This window comes from Triturus cristatus, chromosome 1_1 (assembly GCF_964204655.1).
Source record: "Triturus cristatus chromosome 1_1, aTriCri1.1, whole genome shotgun sequence".
In the NCBI taxonomy this organism is placed as follows: Eukaryota; Metazoa; Chordata; class Amphibia; order Caudata; family Salamandridae; genus Triturus; species Triturus cristatus.
In genome coordinates this window covers 662,524,338-662,542,702 of record NC_140579.1, presented here as the reverse complement: position 1 = coordinate 662,542,702, position 18,365 = coordinate 662,524,338, and positions in this window count along the sequence as shown.

Genomic DNA, 18,365 nt, shown 5'->3' with positions numbered 1-18,365 from the left:
CAAACACCACTGCACTACCCTAAACCCTAAAACACTAACCCCAGCATGAACCCTTACACTACCCAAACACAACTGCACTACCCTAAACCCTAAAACATGACCCCCTACACTACACAAACACCACTGCACTACCCTAAACCCTAAAACACTACCCCCAGCACGACCCCCTATACTACACAAACACCACTGCACTACCCTAAACCCTAAAACACTACCCCCTACACTACACAAACACCACTGCACTACCCTAAACCCAAAACACTACCCCCAGCACGACCCCCTACACTACACAAACACCACTGCACTACCCTAAACCCTTAAGCACTACCCCAGCAAGACCCCCTACACTACCGAAACATCATTGCACTGCCCTAAACCCTAAAACACTACCCCCAGCAATGCCCCCTACAGTACCCAAACACCACTGCACTACCTAAACCCTAAAACACTAACCGCAGCATGACACCCTACACTACACAAGCACCACTGCACTACCCTAAACCCTAAAACACTACCCCAGCATGACACCCTACACTACCCAAACATAACTGCACTACCCTAAACCCTAAAACACGACCACCAGCACGACTCCCTACACTACACAAACACCACTGCACTACCCTAAACCCTAAAACACTACCCCCAGCACGACCCCCTTCACTACACAAACACCACTGCACTGCCTTAAACCCTAAAACACTACCCACAGCATGACCACTTATACTACCCGAACACCACTGGGCTTCCCTAAACCCTAAGACACTTCCTCCAGCACGACCCATTACACTACACAAACACCACGGCATTACCCTCAACCCTAAAACACTAACCCAGCATGACCCCCTGCACTACCCGAACACCACTGCACTACCCTAAACCCTAAATATACCCCAGGACAAACCCCTACACTAACCAAACACCACTGCACTGCCCTAAACCCTGAAACACTACCCGCAGCATGACCCCCTACACTACTCAAACACCACTGCACTACCCTAAACCCTAAAACACAAACCACAGCAGGAACCCCTACACTACACAAACACCACTGCACTACCCTAAACCCTGAAACACTACCCCCAGCACGACCCCCTACACCACCCAAACACCACTTCACTACCCTACACCCTTAAACACTACCCCAGCACGAACCTCTATACTACACAAACACTAGTGCACTACCCTAAACCCTAAAACACTACCCCCAGCACGACCCCCTACACTACACAAAAACCACTGCACTACCCTAAAACACTACCCCCAGCATGACCCCCTACACTACACAAACACCACTATACTACCCTAAACCCAATAACACTACCCCCAGCAAGACCCCCTACACTACATAAAAACCACTGCACTACCCTAAACCCTAAATCTACCCCAGCACGACCCCCTTCACTACACAAACACCACTGCACTGCCTTAAACCCTAAAACTCTACCCCTAGCACGACCCCCTGCACTACACAAACACCACTGCACTCCCCTGAAACCAAAAACACTACCCCCAGCATCACCCCAAACACTAAACAAACACCACTAAAGTACCCTAAACCCTAAAACACTACCCACCTACATTACACAAACACAACTGCACTACCCTAAACCCTAAAATACTACCCCCAGCACGAACCCCTTCACTACACAAACACCACTGCACTGCCTTTAACTCTAAAACACTACTCACAGCATGACCCCTTATCCTACCCGAACACCACTGGGCTTCCCTAAACCCTAAGACACTTCCCCCAGCATGACCCATTACACTCCACAAACACCACGGCATTACCCTCAACCCTAAAACACTAACCCAGCATGACCCCCTGCACTACCCGAACACCACTGCACTACCCTAAACCCTAAATATACCCCAGGACAAACCCTTACACTAACCAAACACCACTGCACTGCCCTAAACCCTGAAACACTACCTGCAGCATGACCCCTACACTACATAAAAACCACTGCACTACCCTAAACCCTCAATCTACCCCAGCACGACCCCCTTCACTACACAAACACCACTGCACTGCCTTAAACCTTAAAACTCTACCCCTAGAACGACCCCCTGCACTACACAAATACCACTGCACTACCCTAAACACAAAAACACTACACCCAGCATGACCCCCTACACTACACAAACACCACTACAGTAACCTAAACCCTAAAACACTACCCCCTACACTACACAAACACCACTGCACTACCCTAAACCCTAAAAGACTACCCCCAGCACGACCCCCTTAACTACACAAACACCACTGCACTGCCTTAAACCCTGAAACACTACCCGCAGCATGACCCCCTAGACTACTCAAACACCACTGCACTACCCTAATCCCTAAAACACAAACCCCAGCAAGACCCCCTACACTACACAAACACCACTGCACTACCCTAAACCCTGAAACACTACCCCCAGCATGACCCCCTACACTACCCAAACACCACTGCACTACACTACACCTTTAAACACTACCCCAGCACAAACCTCTATACTACACAAACACCACTGCACTACTCTAAACCCTACAACATTACCCCAGCACTACCCCTACACTACCCAACCACCACTGCACTACCCTAAACCCTGAAACACTACCCCCACATGACTCCCTACCCTACACAAACACCACTGCACTACCCTAAACCCTAAAACACTACCCCAGGACAACTCCCTACACTACCCAAACACCACTGCACTACGCTAAACCCAAAATCTTCCCCCAACATGACCTTACACACTACACAAACACAACTGCACTACCCTAAACCCAAAAACACTACCCCCAGCATGAACCCATACACTACACAAACTCCACTGCACTACCCTAAACCCTAAAACACTACCCCCAGCATGACCCCCTACACTACCCAAACACCACTGCACTACCCTACACCTTTAAACACTACCCCAGCACATACCTCTATACTACACAAACACCACTGCACTACTCTAAACCCTACAACATTACCCCAGCACTACCCCTACACTACCCAACCACCACTGCACTACCCTAAACCCTGAAACACTACCCCCACATGACTCCCTACACTACACAAACACCACTGCACTACCCTAAACCCTAAAACACTACCCCAGCACAACTCCCTACACTACCCAAACACCAATGCACTACGCTAAACCCTAAATCTTCCCCCAACATGACCTTACACACTACACAAACACAACTGCACTACCCTAAACCCAAAAACACTACCCCCAGCATGAACCCATACACTACACATACTCCACTGCACTACCCTAAACCCTAAAACACTACCCCCAGCAAGACCCCCTACACTACATAAAAACCACTGCACTACCGTAAACCCTAAATCTACCCCAGCACGACCCCCTTCACTACACAAACACCACTGCACTGCCTTAAACCCTAAAACTCTACCCCTAGCACGACCCCCTGCACTACACAAACACAACTGCACTCCCCTGAAACCAAAAACACTACCCCCAGCATCACCCCAAACACTAAACAAACACCACTACAGTACCCTAAACCCTAAAACACTACCCACCTACATTACACAAACACAACTGCACTACCCTAAACCCTAAAACGCTACCCCCAGCATGACCCCCTTCACTACACAAACACCACTGCACTGCCTTTAACCCTAAAACACTACCCACAGCATGACCCCTTATCCTACCCGAACACCACTGGGCTTCCCTAAACCCTAAGACACTTCCCCCAGCATGACCCATTACACTACACAAACACCACGGCATTACCCTCAACCCTAAAACACTAACCCAGCATGACCCCCTGCACAACTCGAACACCACTGCACTACCCTAAACTCTAAATATACCCCAGGACAAACCCTTACACTAACCAAACACCACTGCACTGCCCTAAACCCTGAAACACTACCTGCAGCATGACCCCTACACTACATAAAAACCACTGCACTACTCTAAAACATTACCCACTACACAAACACAACTGCACTACCCTAAACCCTAAAACACTACCCCAGCATGATCCCCTACATTACACAAACACCACTGCACTACACTAAACCCTAAAACACTACCCCCAGCACGATACCCTACACTACACAAACACCACTATACTACCCTAAAACCCCAAAACTCAACCCCCAGCACGACCCCCTACACTACACAAACACCACTGCACTACCCTAATCCCTAAATATGAGCCCCTACACTACACAAACTCCACTGCACTACCCTAAACCCTAAGACACTACCCACAGCATGACCCTCTACACTACACAAACACAACTGCACTACCCTAAACCCTAAAACACTAACCCCAGCATGACCCTCTACACTACACAAACACCACTGCACTACCCTAAACCATAAAACACTACCCCCTACACTACACAAACACCAGTGCACTACCATAAACCCTAAAACACTAACCCCAGCATGACCTCTTACACTACCCAAACACAACTGCACTACCCTAAACCCTAAAACACGACCCCCTACACTGCACAAACACAACTACACTCCCCTAAACCCAAAAACACTACCCCCACATGACACCCTATACTACCCAAACACCACGGTACTACCCTAAACCCTAAAACACGACCCCCTACACTAAACAAACACCACTGCACTACCCTAAACCCTAAAACACTACCCCAGCACGACCCCCTATACTACACAAACACCACTGCACTACCCTAAACCCTTAAACACTACCACCAGCACGACCCCCTACAGTACCCAAACATCACTGCACTACCCTAAACCCTAAAACAATAACCACAGCATGACACCCTACACTACACAAGCACCACTGCACTACCTTAAACCCTAAAGCACTACCCCCAGCACGACACCCTACACTACCTAAACATAACTGCACTACCCTAAACCCTAACACACGACCACCAGCACGACTCCCTACACTACCCAAACACCACTGCACTACCCTAAACCCTAAAACACTACCCCAGCACGATCACCTACACTACACAAACACCACTGTACTACCCTAAAACCTAAAGCACTACACCCAGCACGATCCCTTTCACTACCCAAACATAACTGCACTACCCTAAACCCTAACACACGACCACCAGCACGACTCCCTACACTACACAAACACCACTGCACTACCCTAAACCCTAAAACACTACCCCCAGCACGATCCCCTACACTACACAAACACCACTGTACTACCCTAAAACCTAAAACACTACACCCAGCACGACCCCTTTCACTACCCAAACACAACTGCACTACCCTAAACCCAAAAACACTACCCCCAGCACGGCCCCCTACACTACACAAACACCACTGCACTACCCTAAACCCTAAATATGAGCCCCTACACTACACAAACTCCACTGCACTACCCTAAACCCTAAGACACTACGCACAGCATGACCCTCTACACTACACAAACACCACTTTACTACCCTAAACCTCAAAACACTACCCCCTACACTACACACACACCACTGCACTATCCTAAACCTTAAAACACTAACCCCAGCATGACCCTCTACACTACACAAACACCACTGCACTACCATAAACCATAAAACACTACCCCCTACACTACACAAACACCACTGCACTACCCTAAACCCTAAAACACTAACCCCAGCATGACCTCTAACACTACCCAAACACAACTGCACTACCCTAAACCCTAAAACACGACCCCCTACACTGCACAAACACAACTGCACTCCCCTAAACCCACAAACACTACCCCCACATGAGACCCTACATCTACCCAAACACCACTGCACTACCCTAAACCCTAAAACACGACCCCCTACAGTACACAAACACCACTGCACTACCCTAAACCCCAAAAAAACTACCCCCAGCACGACCCCCTATACTACACAAACACCAATGCACTACCGTTAAACACTACTACCAGCACGACCCCCTACAGTACCCAAACACCACTGCACTACCCTAAAACCTAAAACAATAACCACAGCATGACACCCTACACTACACAAGCACCACTGCACTACCTTAAACCCTAAAACACTACCCCCAGTATAACACCCTACACTACCCAAACATAACTGCACTACCCTAAACCCTAAAACACGACCACCAGCACGACTCCCTATACTACCCAAACACCACTGCACTACCCTAAACCCTAAATCTACCCCCAGCACAAACCCCTACACTACACAAACACCACTGCACTACTCTAAACCCTAAAACACTACCCCAGCACGAACCCCTTCACTAAACAAACACCACTGCACTGTCTTAAGCCCTAAAACACGACCACCAGCACGACTCCCTATACTACCCAAACACCACTGCACTACCCTAAACCTACATCTCCCCCCGACATGGCCCTCTACACTATACAAACACCACTGCACTACCTTAAACCCTAAAACACTACCCCCAGCACAACCCCTTACACTACCCGAATGCCACTGCGCTTCCCTGAACCCTAAGACATTTCCCCCAGCATGACCCATTATACTAAACAAACACCACTGCATTACCCTAAACCCTAAAACACTACCCCAGCATGACCCCCTACACTACACGAACACCACTGCACTACCCTAAACCCTAAATCTACCCGCAGCACTAACCCCTACACTAACCAAGCACCACTGCACTACCGTAAACCCTAAAACACTACCCGCAGCATGACCCACTACTCTACACAAACACCACTGCACTGCCCTAAAACATAATACACTACCCCCAGCACGACCCCTTTCACTACCAAAACACCACTGCACTGCGCTGCCATAATCCCGAAAACACTACCCCCAGCATGACCCCCTACACTACACAAACACCACTGCACTACCCTAAACCCTAAAACACTACCCCCAGCACAACCCCCTACATTACCCAAACACCACTTCACTACCCTACACCCTAAAACACTACCCCAGAACGAACCTCTACACTACACAAACACCACTGCACTACCCTAAACCCTAAAACACTACTCCCAGCATGACCCCCTACACTACACAAACACCACTGCACTTCCCTAAAACACTACTCCCAGCACAACCAACTACACTAGACAAACACCACTATACTAACCTAAACCCTAAAACACTACCCCAGCACGACACCCTACACTACCCAAACATAACTGCACTGCCCTAGACCCGAAAACACTAGCCCCAGAACAACCCCCTACACTACTCAAACACCACTGCACTACCCTAAACCCTAAAACACTACCCCCTACACTACACAAACACCACTGCACTACCCTAAACCCAAAACACTACCCCCAGCACGACCCCCTACACTACACAAATACCACTGCACTACCATAAACCCTTAAACACTACCCCAGCATGACACCCTACACTACCCAAACATCACTGCACAACCCTAAACCCTAAAACACTACCCCCAGCACTACCCCCTACAGTATCCAAACACCACTGCACTACCCTAAACCACTAACCCCAGCATGACACCCTACACTACACAAACACCACTGCACTGCCTTAAACCCTATAACACTACCCCCAGCATGACCACTTACACTACCCGAACACCACTGCGCTTCCCTAAACCCTAAGACACTTCCTGCAGCATGACCCATTACACTACACAAACACCACTGCACTACCCTAAACCCTAAAACACTACCCCCAGCACGACCCCCTATACTACACAAACACCACCGCACTACCCTAAACCGTTAAACACTAACACCAGCACGACCCCCGACAGTATCCAAACACCACTGCACTACCCTAAACCCTAAAACAATAATCACAGCATGACACCTTACACTACACAAGCACCACTGCACTACCTCAAACCCTAAAACACTACCCCCAGTATAACACCCTACACTACCCAAACATAACTGCACTACCCTAAACCCTAAAACACGACCACCAGCACGACTCCCTATACTACCAACACCACTGCACTACTCTAAACCCTAAAACACTACCCCCAGCACGAATCCCTTCACTAAACAAAGACCACCGTACTGCCTTAAGCCCTAAAACACTACCCCCAGCACGACCCCCTACACTACACAAACACCACAGCACTACCCTAAAGCCTAAAACACTACGCCCAGCACAACCATTTGCACTACACAAACACCACTGCACTACCCGAAACCCTAAAACACTATCCCCAGCATGACCCCCTACACTGCAAACCCTAGGACATTTCCCCCAGCATGACCCATTACACTAAACAAACACCACTACATTACCCTAAACCCTAAAACACTACCCCAGCATGACCCCCTACACTACCCGAACACCACTGCACTACCCTAAACCCTAAATCTACCCGCAGCACTAACCCCTACACTAACCAAGCACCACTGCATTACCGTAAACCCTAAAACACTACGCGCAGCATGACCCACTACTCTACCCAAACACCACGGCACTAACCTAAACCTACATCTCCCCCCAGCATGACCCTCTACACTATACAAACACCCCTGCACTACCTTAAACCCTAAAACACTACCCCCAGCGCAAACCCTTACACTACCCGAATGCCACTGCACTTCCCTAAACCCTAGGACATTTCCCCCAGCATGACCCATTACACTAAACAAACACCACTGCATTACCCTAAACCCTAAAACACTACCCCAGCATGACCCCCTACACTACCCGAACACCACTGCACTACCCTAAACCCTAAATCTACCTGCAGCACTAACCCCTACACTAACCAAGCACCACTGCACTACAGTAAACCCTAAAACACTACCCGCAGCATGACCCACTACTCTACACAAACACCACTGCACTGCCCTAAACCATAATACACTACCCCCAGCACGACCCCTTTCACTACCAAAACACCACTGCACTGCGCTGCCATAATCCCGAAAACACTACCCCCAGCATGACCCCCTACACTACACAAACACCACTGCACTACCCTAAACCCTAAAACACTACCCCCAGCACAACCCCCTACACTACCCAAACACCACTTCACTACCCTACACCCTAAAACACTACCCCAGAACGAACCTCTACACTACACAAACACCACTGCACTACCCTAAACCCTAAAACACTACTCCCAGCATGACCCCCTACACTACACAAACACCACTGCACTTCCCTAAAACACTACCCCCAGCACAACCAACTACACTAGACAAACACCACTATACTAACCTAACCCCTAAAACAGTACCCCAGCACGACACCCTACACCACCCAAACATAACTGCACTGCCCTAGACCCGAAAACACTACCCCAAGAACAACCCCCTACACTACTCAAACACCACTGCACTACCCTAAACCCTAAAACACTACCCCCTACAATACACAAACACCACTGCACTACCCTAAACCCAAAACACTACCCCCAGCACGACCCCCTACACTACACAAACACCACTGCACTACCATAAACGCTTAAACACTATCCCAGCATGACACCCTACACTACCCAAACATCACTGCACAACCCTAAACCCTAAAACACTACCCCCTACAGTACCCAAACACCACTGCACTACCCTAAACCACTAACCCCAGCATGACACCCTACACTACACAAACACCACTGCACTGCCTTAAACCCTGTAACACTACCCGCAGCGTGACCACTTACACTACCCGAACACCACTGCGCTTCCCTAAACCCTAAGACACTTCCTGCAGCATGACCCATTATACTACACAAACACCACTGCACTACCCTCAACCCTAAAACACTATCCCCAGCACCACCCCCTACACTACACAAACACCACTGCGCTACCCTAAACCCTATAACAATCCCCAGCATGACCCCCTACACTACCCAAACACCACTGCACTACCCTAAACCTACATCTCCCCCAGCATGACCATTACACTAAACAAACGCCACTGCATTACCCTAAACCCTAAAACACTACCCTAGCATGACCCCCTACACTACCCGAACACCACTGCACTACCCTAAACCCTAAATCTACCTGCAGCACTAACCCCTACACTAACCAAGCACCACTGCACTACCGTAAACCCTAAAACACTACCCGCAGCATGACCCACTACTCTACACAAACACCACTGCACTGCCCGAATCCATAATACACTACACCCAGCACGACCCCTTTCACTACCCAAACACCACTGCACTGCACTGCCATAATCCCGAAAACACTACCCCCATCATGACCCCCTACACTACCCAAACACCACTTCACTACCCTACACCCTAAAACACTACCCCAGAACGAACCTCTACACTACACAAACACCACTGCACTACCCTAAACCCTAAAACACTACCTCTAGCACGACCAACTACACTAGACAAACACCACTATACTAACCTAAACCCTAAAACACTACCCCCAGCATGACACCCTACACTACCCAAACATAACTGCACTGCCCTAGACCCAAAAACACTACCCCAGAACAACCCCTACACTACTCAAACACCACTGCACTACCCTAAACCCTAAATCAATACCCCCAGCACGACCCCCTATACTACACAAACACCACTGCACTACCCTAAACCCTAAAATACTACCCCCTACACTACACAAACACCACTGCACTACCCTAAACCCAAAACACTACCCCCAGCATGACCCCCTATACTACACAAACACCACTGCACTACCCTAAACCCTTAAACACTACCCCAGCACGACACCCTACACTACTCAAACACCACTGCACTACCCTAAACCCTAAATCAATACCCCCAGCACGACCCCCTATACTACACAAACACCACTGCACTACCCTAAACCCTAAAATACTACCCCCTACACTACACAAACACCACTGCACTACCCTAAACCCAAAACACTACCCCCAGCACGACCCCCTATACTACACAAACACCACTGCACTACCCTAAACCCTAAAACACTAACCCCAGCATGACACCCTACACTACCCAAGCACCACTGCACTACCCTAAACCCATAAAAACTACCCCCAGCACGACACCCTACACTACCCAAACATAACTGCACTACCCTAGTCCCTAAAATACGACCACCAGCATGACTCCCTACACTACACAAACACCACTGCACTACCCTAAACCCTATAACACTAACCCCAGCACGACCCCCTTCACTACACAAACACCACTGCACTGCCTTAAACCCTATAACACTACCCCCAGCATGACCACTTACACTACCCGAACACCACTGTGCTTCCCTAAACCCTAAGACACTTCCTGCAGCATGACCCATTACACTACACAAACACCACTGCACTACCCTCAACCCTAAAACACTAACCCATCATGACCCCCTGCACTACCCGAACACCACTGCAATACCCTAAACCCTAAAACACTAACCCCAGCATGACCCTCTACACTACACAAATACCACTGCACTACCCTAAACCATACAACACTACCGCCTACACTACACAAACTCCACTGCACTACCCTAAACCCTAAGACACTACCCACAGCATGACCCTCTACACTACAAAAACACAACTGCACTACCCTAAACCCTAAAACACTAACCCCAGCATGACCCTCTACACTACACAAACACCACGGTACTACCCTAAAACCTAAAACACGACCGACTACACTACACAAACACCACTGCACTACCCTAAAGCCTAAAACACTACCCACAGCATGACCCCCTACATTACACAAACACCACTGCACTACCCTAAACCCTAAAACATTACCCACTACACAAACACAACTGCACTACCCTAAACCCTAAAACACTACCCCAGCATGATCCCCTACACTACACAAACACTACTGCACTACACGAAACCCTAAAACACTACCCCCAGCACGATCCCCTACACTACACAAACACCACTATACTACCCTAAAACCTAAAACACTACACCCAGCATGACCTATTTCGCTACCCAAACACAACTGCACTACTCTAAACCCAAAAACACTACCCCCAGCACGACCCCCTATACTACACATACACCACTGCACTACCCTAATCCCTAAATATGAGCCCCTACACTACACAAACTCCACTGCACTACCCTAAACCCTAAGACACTACCCACAGCATGACCCTCTACACTACCCAAACACAACTGCACTACCCTAAACCCTAAAACACGACCCCCTACACTGCACAAACACAACTACACTCCCCTAAACCCAAAAACACTACCCCCACACGACACCCTACACTACCCAAACACCACAGTACTACTATAAACCCTAAAACACGACCCCCTACACTAAACAAACACCACTGCACTACCCTAAACCCTAAAACACTACCCCAGCACAACCCCCTATACTACACAAACACCACTGCACTACCCTAAACCCTTAAACACTACCACCAGCACGACCCCCTACAGTACCCAAACACCACTGCACTACCCTAAACCCTAAAACAATAACCACAGCATGACACCCTACACTACACAAGCACCACTGCACTACCTTAAACCCTAAAGCACTACCCCCAGCACGACACCCTATACTACCCAAACATAACTGCACTACTCCAAACCCTAAAACACGACCACCAGCACGACACCCTAAACTACCCAAACACCACTGCACTACCCTAAACCCTAAAACACTACCCCAGCACGATCCCCTACACTACACAAACACCACTGCACTACCCTAAACCCTAAAACACTACCCCCAGCACGATCCCCTACACTACACAAACACCACTGTACTACCCTAAAACCTAAAACACTACACCCAGCACAACCCCTTTCACTACCCAAACACAACTGCACTACCCTAAACCCAAAAACACTACCCCCAGCACAACCCCCTACACTACACAAACACCACTGCACTACCCTAAACCCTAAATATGAGCCCCTACACTACACAAACTCCACTGCACTACCCTAAACCCTAAGACACTACGCACAGCAGGACCCTCTACACTACACCAACACCACTTTACTACCCTAAACCCAAAAACACTACCCCCTACACTACACAAACACCATTGCACTATCCTAAACCCTAAAACACTAACCCCAGCATGACCCTCTACACTACACAAACACCACTGCACTACCATAAACCATAAAACACTACCCCCTACAATACACAAACACCACTGCACTACCCTAAACCCTAAAACACTAACCCCAGCATAACCTCTAACACTACCCAAACACAACTGCACTACCCTAAACCCTAAAACACGACCCCCTACACTGCACAAACACAACTGCACTCCCCTAATCCCAAAATAACTACCCCCACGACACCCTACACTACCCAAACACCACTGCACTACCCTAAACCCTAAAACACGACCCCCTTCACTACCCAAACACAACTGCACTACCCTAAACCCAAAAACACTACCCCCAGCACGACCCCCTACACTACACAAACACCACTGCACTACCCTAAACCCTAAATATGAGCCCCTACACTACACAAACTCCACTGCACTACCCTAAACCCTAAGACACTACGCACAGCATGACCCTCTACACTACACAAACACCACTTTACTACCCTAAACCCAAAAACACTACCCCCTACACTACACAAACACCACTGCACTATCCTAAACCCTAAAACACTAACCCCCGGCATGACCCTCTACACTACACAAACACCACTGCACTACCATAAACCATAAAACACTACCCCCTACAATACACAAACACCACAGCACTACCCTAAACCCTAAAACACTAACCCCAGCATGACCTCTAACACTACCCAAACACAACTGCACTACCCTAAACCCTAAAACACGCCCCCCTACACTGCACAAACACAACTGCACTCCCCTAATCCCAAAAACACTACCCCCACACGACACCCTACACTACCCAAACACCACTGCACTACCCTAAAACCTAAAACACGACCCCCTACACTACACAAACACCACTGCACTACCCTAAACCCTAAAACACTACCCCCAGCACGACCCCTTTCACTACCCAAACACAACTGCACTACCCTAAACCCAAAAACACTACACCCAGCACGACCCCCTACACTATACAAACACCACTGCACTACCCTAAACCCTAAATATGAGCCCCTACACTACACAAACTCCACTGCACTACCCTAAACCCTAAGACACTACCCATAGCATGACCCTCTACACTACACAAACACCACTGCACTACCCTAAACCCAAAAACACTACCCCCTACACTACACAAACACCACTGCACTACCCTAAACCCTAAAACACTAACCCCAGCATGACCCTCTACACTACACATACACCACTGCACTACCCTAGACCATAAAACTGTACCCCCTACACTACACAAACACCACTGCACTTCCCTAAACCCTAAAACACTCACCCCAGCATGACCTCTTACACTACTCAAACACAACTGCACAAGCCCTTAACCCAAAAACACTACCCCCACACGACCCCCTACACTACACAAACACCACTGCACTACCCTAAACCCTAAAACACTACCCCCAGCACGACCCCCTATCCTACACAAACACCACTGCACTACCCTAAACCTTAAACACTACCACCAGCACAACCCCCTACAGTACCCAAACACCACTGCACTACCCTAAACCCAAAAATACTACCCCCAGCATGACCCCTTACACTACACAAACACAACTACAGTACCCTAAACCCTAAAACACTACCCCCTACATTACACAAACACCACTGCACTGCCCTAAACCCTAAAACACTACCCCAAGCACAACCGTCTACACTACACAAACACCACTGCACTACTCTAAACCCTAAAACAGTACCCCCACATGACTCCCAACACTACACAAACACCACTGCACTACCCTAAACTGTAAAACACTACCCCAGCACAACTACCTACACTACCCAAAAACCACTGCACTCCACTAAACCCTAAATCTTCCCCCACCATGACGTTGCACACTACACAAACACCACTGCACTACCCTAAACCCTAAAACACTAACCCCAGCATGACCTCTTCCACTACCCAAACACAACTGCTCTACCCTAAACCCTAAAACACGACCCCCTACACTGCACAAACACAACTGCACTCCCCTAATCCCAAAAACACTACCCCCACACGACACCCTACACTACCCAAACACCACTGCACTACCCTAAACCCTAAAACACGACCCCCTTCACTACCCAAACACAACTGCACTACCCTAAACCCAAAAACACTACCCCCAGCACGACCCCCTACACTACACAAACACCACTGCACTACCCTAAACCCTAAATATGAGCCCCTACACTACACAAACTCCACTGCACTACCCTAAACCCTAAGACACTACGCACAGCATGACCCTCTACACTACACAAACACCACTTTACTACCCTAAACCCAAAAACACTACCCCCTACACTACACAAACACCACTGCACTATCCTAAACCCTAAAACACTAACCCCCGGCATGACCCTCTACACTACACAAACACCACTGCACTACCATAAACCATAAAACACTACCCCCTACAATACACAAACACCACAGCACTACCCTAAACCCTAAAACACTAACCCCAGCATGACCTCTAACACTACCCAAACACAACTGCACTACCCTAAACCCTAAAACACGCCCCCCTACACTGCACAAACACAACTGCACTCCCCTAATCCCAAAAACACTACCCCCACACGACACCCTACACTACCCAAACACCACTGCACTAACCTAAAACACGACCCCCTACACTACACAAACACCACTGCACTACCCTAAACCCTAAAACACTACACCCAGCACGACCCCCTACACTATACAAACACCACTGCACTACCCTAAACCCTAAATATGAGCCCCTACACTACACAAACTCCACTGCACTACCCTAAACCCTAAGACACTACCCATAGCATGACCCTCTACACTACACAAACACCACTGCACTACCCTAAACTCAAAAACACTACCCCCTACACTACACAAACACCACTGCACTACCCTAAACCCTAAAACACTAACCCCAGCATGACCCTCTACACTACACATACACCACTGCACTACCCTAGACCATAAAACTGTACCCCCTACACTACACAAACACCACTGCACTTCCCTAAACCCTAAAACACTAACCCCAGCATGACCTCTTACACTACTCAAACACAACTGCACAAGCCCTTAACCCAAAAACACTACCCCCACACGACCCCCTATACTACACAAACACCACTGCACTACCCTAAACCCTAAAACACTACCCCCAGCACGACCCCCTATACTACACAAACACTACTGCACTACCCTAAACCGTTAAACACTACCACCAGCACAACCCCCTACAGTACCCAAACACCACTGCACTACCCTAAACCCAAAAATACTACCCCCAGCATGACCCCTTACACTACACAAACACAACTACAGTACCCTAAACCCTAAAACACTACCCCCTACATTACACAAACACCACTGCACTGCCCTAAACCCTAAAACACTACCCCAAGCACAACCCTCTACACTACACAAACACCACTGCACTACTCTAAACCCTAAAACAGTACCCCCACATGACTCCCAACACTACACAAACACCACTGCACTACCCTAAACTGTAAAACACTAACCCCAGCATGACCTCTTCCACTACCCAAACACAACTGCACTACCCTAAACCCTAAAACACGACCCCCTACACTGCACAAACACAACTGCACTCCCCTAATCCCAAAAACACTACCCCCACACGACACCCTACACTACCCAAACACCACTGCACTACCCTAAACCCTAAAACACGACCCCCTTCACTACCCAAACACAACTGCACTACCCTAAACCCAAAAACACTACCCCCAGCACGACCCCCTACACTACACAAACACCACTGCACTACCCTAAACCCTAAATATGAGCCCCTACACTACACAAACTCCACTGCACTACCCTAAACCCTAAGACACTACGCACAGCATGACCCTCTACACTACACAAACACCACTTTACTACCCTAAACCCAAAAACACTACCCCCTACACTACACAAACACCACTGCACTATCCTAAACCCTAAAACACTAACCCCCGGCATGACCCTCTACACTACACAAACACCACTGCACTACCATAAACCATAAAACACTACCCCCTACAATACACAAACACCACAGCACTACCCTAAACCCTAAAACACTAACCCCAGCATGACCTCTAACACTACCCAAACACAACTGCACTACCCTAAACCCTAAAACACGCCCCCCTACACTGCACAAACACAACTGCACTCCCCTAATCCCAAAAACACTACCCCCACACGACACCCTACACTACCCAAATACCACTGCACTACCCTAAAACCTAAAACATGACCCCCTACACTACACAAACACCACTGCACTACCCTAAACCCTAAAACACTACACCCAGCACGACCCCCTACACTATACAAACACCACTGCACTACCCTAAACCCTAAATATGAGCCCCTACACTACACAAACTCCACTGCACTACCCTAAACCCTAAGACACTACCCATAGCATGACCCTCTACACTACACAAACACCACTGCACTACCCTAAACTCAAAAACACTACCCCCTACACTACACAAACACCACTGCACTACCCTAAACCCTAAAACACTAACCCCAGCATGACCCTCTACACTACACATACACCACTGCACTACCCTAGACCATAAAACTGTACCCCCTACACTACACAAACACCACTGCACTTCCCTAAACCCTAAAACACTAACCCCAGCATGACCTCTTACACTACTCAAACACAACTGCACAAGCCCTTAACCCAAAAACACTACCCCCACACGACCCCCTATACTACACAAACACCACTGCACTACCCTAAACCCTAAAACACTACCCCCAGCACGACCCCCTATACTACACAAACACTACTGCACTACCCTAAACCGTTAAACACTACCACCAGCACAACCCCCTACAGTACCCAAACACCACTGCACTACCCTAAACCCAAAAATACTACCCCCAGCATGACCCCTTACACTACACAAACACAACTACAGTACCCTAAACCCTAAAACACTACCCCCTACATTACACAAACACCACTGCACTGCCCTAAACCCTAAAACACTACCCCAAGCACAACCCTCTACACTACACAAACACCACTGCACTACTCTAAACCCTAAAACAGTACGCCCACATGACTCCCAACACTACACAAACACCACTGCACTACCCTAAACTGTAAAACACTACCCCAGCACAACTCCCTACACTACCCAAAAACCACTGCACTCCACTAAACCCTAAATCTTCCCCCAACATGACGTTGCACACTACACAAACACCACTGCACTACCCTAAACCAAAAAACACTACCCCCAGCATGACCCCCTACATTACACAAACACCGCTGCACTACCCTGAACCCTAAAACACTACCCCCTACACTACACAAACACAACTGCACTACCCTAAACCCTAAAA